The sequence below is a fragment of the Coptis chinensis genome, chromosome 6 (genome assembly GCF_015680905.1).
Source record: "Coptis chinensis isolate HL-2020 chromosome 6, ASM1568090v1, whole genome shotgun sequence".
Lineage (NCBI taxonomy): Eukaryota > Viridiplantae > Streptophyta > Magnoliopsida > Ranunculales > Ranunculaceae > Coptis > Coptis chinensis.
Window position 1 is genome coordinate 39148587 of NC_141461.1, and position 4232 is coordinate 39152818.

Sequence of the window (4232 nt, forward strand, 5' to 3'; positions counted from 1 at the left end):
ATTTTTTTTTTCAAAATAATAATAATAATAATAAAAAAAAAAAAAACATAAAGAAAGAAAACGAAATCACGGTTAACTTCACGGAGTGATTTTGAGCTCCAAGCGAAATCTGGGCCACACACGTTTCACCCAATCCCCCTGACAGCTCGCACATTCTTTTCAAAGTTAGTCAAATACTATTTTACCCTTGCTAAAGGAAACTAAATTAGAAGGAAATCTTTCACACCTATTTCTTCCTATTGTGCCGCAACCACTGAAATTTGTGAACATTGTTCTTCTTTATTGTGAATTTGTGATTGCTACTAATATTTCACTGCTAGCGTCAAATTCTTTATCACCTTGAAAGGATCCTTGCATCTAACATGTCAATATATGTCAATGTAAATTAGTTTCCTATTGTTGATTCGGAACCAATTCAAGTTTTATCCACTGCAATTTTACATGAAGAGATTACACAAATAAACTAGAAATATTATCTATTTCATTATTATTGTTGAGGAAGAAATGGACTACTATCTGCATTACTTTTCCCATTGCGGTTTAACAATCAAGTAACCTTATTAATTAAGACTTGTGGATCTCTACACTTTCAAAACATTCAAATTGGACTAAGAGCAAATCTAATGGAGAGTTGGGACTAAGAGCAAGTCCAGTAGAGAGCTGCTAAATTAGATTGCTAAAAGTGCCACATAACTGCCACATAGGTCTTATAGTTTGCCCAGCCAAATTTGGCTCCCCAAAATAAAAAAACCAGTCCAATCGTATTTTCTGTTTTGAAGTGCTAAATGATACGGACGGCATTTTCTGCCGTCCGTCCATTATTTTTTGAAATTTTTTTAGACGGACAGCATAGTTTCTACTATCAATCGAAATTCAACACATGGACGGAAGAAACTATGTCGTCTGTCTCTCGAACTTATTATAGCAGCTGCTAGCGAAAATCTTAACTTTGGCCGAGTTTTTTACTCCTTCCAAATTTAAGACCCTTTTAACAGTTTTATTGGAATGACATTTTTGTGGTTAGGATTGTTATATTTGCCTTTAGCACCCAATATAGCCCCCATTAGGGGTGGGAATTTGGCCCTAACGACCCTAACCCGGCCCTGACCGACCCGACCCTAAGCCCTATAAAGCCCTCACAACTAAAGCCCTCACAGAGTTTAGGGCCGACCCGGCCCGGCCCTAATGCCTTCTAGGGCAGGGCTAGGGCTAAGATTCTAAAACATAGGCCCGACCCTAATTCAACCCTCATTAGCCCTAACCAAGCCCTAACCAAGTCCTAACCGGCCCTGTTTCACACTTTCACTATAAATACACATACCATAATTGTCCAACTCTTTGTTAAATATTTTCAATTAAAATAACATTGTCTTTTGTAATTTATCACTTACACCCAAGGGTACTTCCAATAACTTGTCTTATATAACAAAAACTTGTCAACTTAACAGCCATGAAGAACAATGAGCACTAGCCTAATAAAAAATAAGACTTTATTCCTTTGATCATCAAGTCAAAGTCCATAACTTATTATTCTCAATTTCTTTTCTCACTTATTTCTTATAAATTATATTTTTATTCACATCCAAGCCAAGTCTAAAACTAAAGATTTCCTTCCACACCATTAAAGCAAAATACAGAGCAGACATTTGTAACATAGAAACCAAAAAACAACCTTTGTCAGAAAAATGACATTTGTAATCTCAAACCTTTCTCCATCACTTGTTCAAAAGCCAATATTTTCATTTCCATATACAAAGCTTGAATCACTTTTAAATTAGAAGAAAGGTAATATTATATTTGTTTGAATCTATTATAGAAATAATTTATGATATTACAAATAGTTTAACAACTTCCATGACCCTTAACCAAAACTATTATGTTTCTTCTTTATATCTATTACTTATTCTTTTAAAATGATAATATAATTATTTGTCTATGTATTTCAATTTAAAATGTAATTTTAGTGAGGTTTGAGTACAAGGAAGAACAAATTCCGAACTCTCGATGTACTTCAGTTCATTAGATTGTGGATGTGCATTTTAAATTTTTGGACTTATACAGGATTATTACTAGATTGGTTGGACTTTGAGTTTGTAGATTATTGTACATTTTGTAATATAAATGAGTTTTAAATATATATATATATATATATATATAATATATATATATATATATATATATATAGGCCCAATATAGCCCTAAAGCCCGGCCCTAAAGCCTTTAAAGAGGGCTTAGGGTAGGGTAAGGACTTGAGGTTTAGACTTGTGACCCGGCCTGACCCGACCCTATGCTGACTTTAGGGCCGGGCTGACCCGGCCCTAATATTTGAAGGGCTTTAAATGTTTAGGGCGGGGTAGCCCGACCCGGCCCATTGCCCACCCCTAGTGTCGACTGTCGACTCTATAAACCAAAATGTTCACTATAAGTTTTGTAGCTATTTCATACCTAAGACCCGAAAGACCAAGGATAATAGCCACTCCCTGCCCTTTTTTTCTCACCTGCCCAAAGGAAAAGAAACAAGTCAAGACCGATCACTACTTGTAACATATCTAGAATTCTATATTCTAGACAAAACAGAGTAGATGTCGATGCAATTCCATTATTAGAAACTGAATAATACAGATAGATAATATTATAATGTAGCAAACACATGGATTATGACGTAGTTGACAATACCCAATAATCGGCCTTAAACCCCATTACTTATTCTACTTTAAGTAGTTGAAAACAAGATACTACACAAATAGTCACCGCAAATGAAACAAGATACTCTTTTTGCATGTGACTTCCGTAAATGAAAAACAAAAAGGTAACTTATACAAAAAAAGATCAAACTTCTTCTTTAGCCAAAACACTTTCAAATCGAAACAAAACTTAGGAGGCTACCCAATCTCATTATCAGTCTCTGTATCAGTTATAAAGGTGATCATTTCAGTAAAAGAATATATATTACTTTGCTTCTTTGTATTATTGTAAACTATAATAAAAGTATTGCTCCATCCCCCCTTTCTTAAAACCAAGATCAACCAGACATTGCAAACAATGCCTACTTATTAATCAGTCTACCCAATAACTTCTCAAATTACCAGAAGTTTTTTCAATAAGATAGGTCAATTGATGAACAAAACAATAACCGCACTTCAAAGTAAATTCCTCAAAGTTCAATAGCTCAAAGGAATACCTAGACTAGAGAAAGTGAAAGGGTAGTGTGGTCTTTTCCAATCTTTTAACTACTTATAGTTCGAAAGTACGGCTTGGAGGGAAAGCTGCCACTTTTGGCAAACTTTGACTGATGCTTCCCGGCGAAGATCGCCGTTGACTAAGGATGGAAACGTCTTTGGAGCCAGGTGGAACTACAAATCTATTACCCCCATCCCTAGCTGATGAGGGGATGACAAATCGGGATGAGGCTCAAATCCAGAACCTTAGCTCCACCGGAATGCAAACATGGAGCTCACTTTTTACTAAGAGTAAGAATTCTAAACTTCAGCCTAACCTTACTAAGGTGTATCCTTCGTTTTCAGATGGAATTGCTGAGGTTCCAAAAGAAATCATAACTGAAGGAATAGATCTATGGAATGAATACGTAGTAGGCTTCTTTGTGGAAAAGAGGTTGTCGTACCTTTTTGTTAAGGATGCTGTCCAGAAACAATGGAAGTTAACAGGCGATTTTACTATGATGGCAGATAAAAATCTTTTCTACTTTAAATTTGTCAATGATGAGGATAAACAGCGTGTTATAGACCATGAACCCCTGTTCCTTGCGAGTAGAATATTTGTTGTGAAACCATGGACTCCATCAATTGACAAATACAGAAATGGGATCAAAGCTCTTCCCATTTAGATTCGAGTGGATCTCCCAAAACATCTGTGGACTAAAAATGGTATAGATTTCATATCTAGCATCATTGGAGAGCCCATCTGCATGGATGATGCTACAGCAAGAAGAACCCGAATATCATATGCAAGAATCTGCGTAGTTGTCGACATAGAGTTTAAGTTTCCGTCCTTTATTCTGTCCAAGATTGGTGAGGGGGATATAGTAGACATTGGGCTAGATTATGAATGGGTTCCTGACTTATGCACTAGTTGCAAGATTTTTGGTCATTTTGATTCAAAATGCATAAAAAACAAAGAAGTGAGTGAGAATCCAGTCATACAACCACAGATGGCTAGAACACAGGTTCAGAACAAACCAAGGAAACAACATATGAGATGGACGCCAAAAAAGA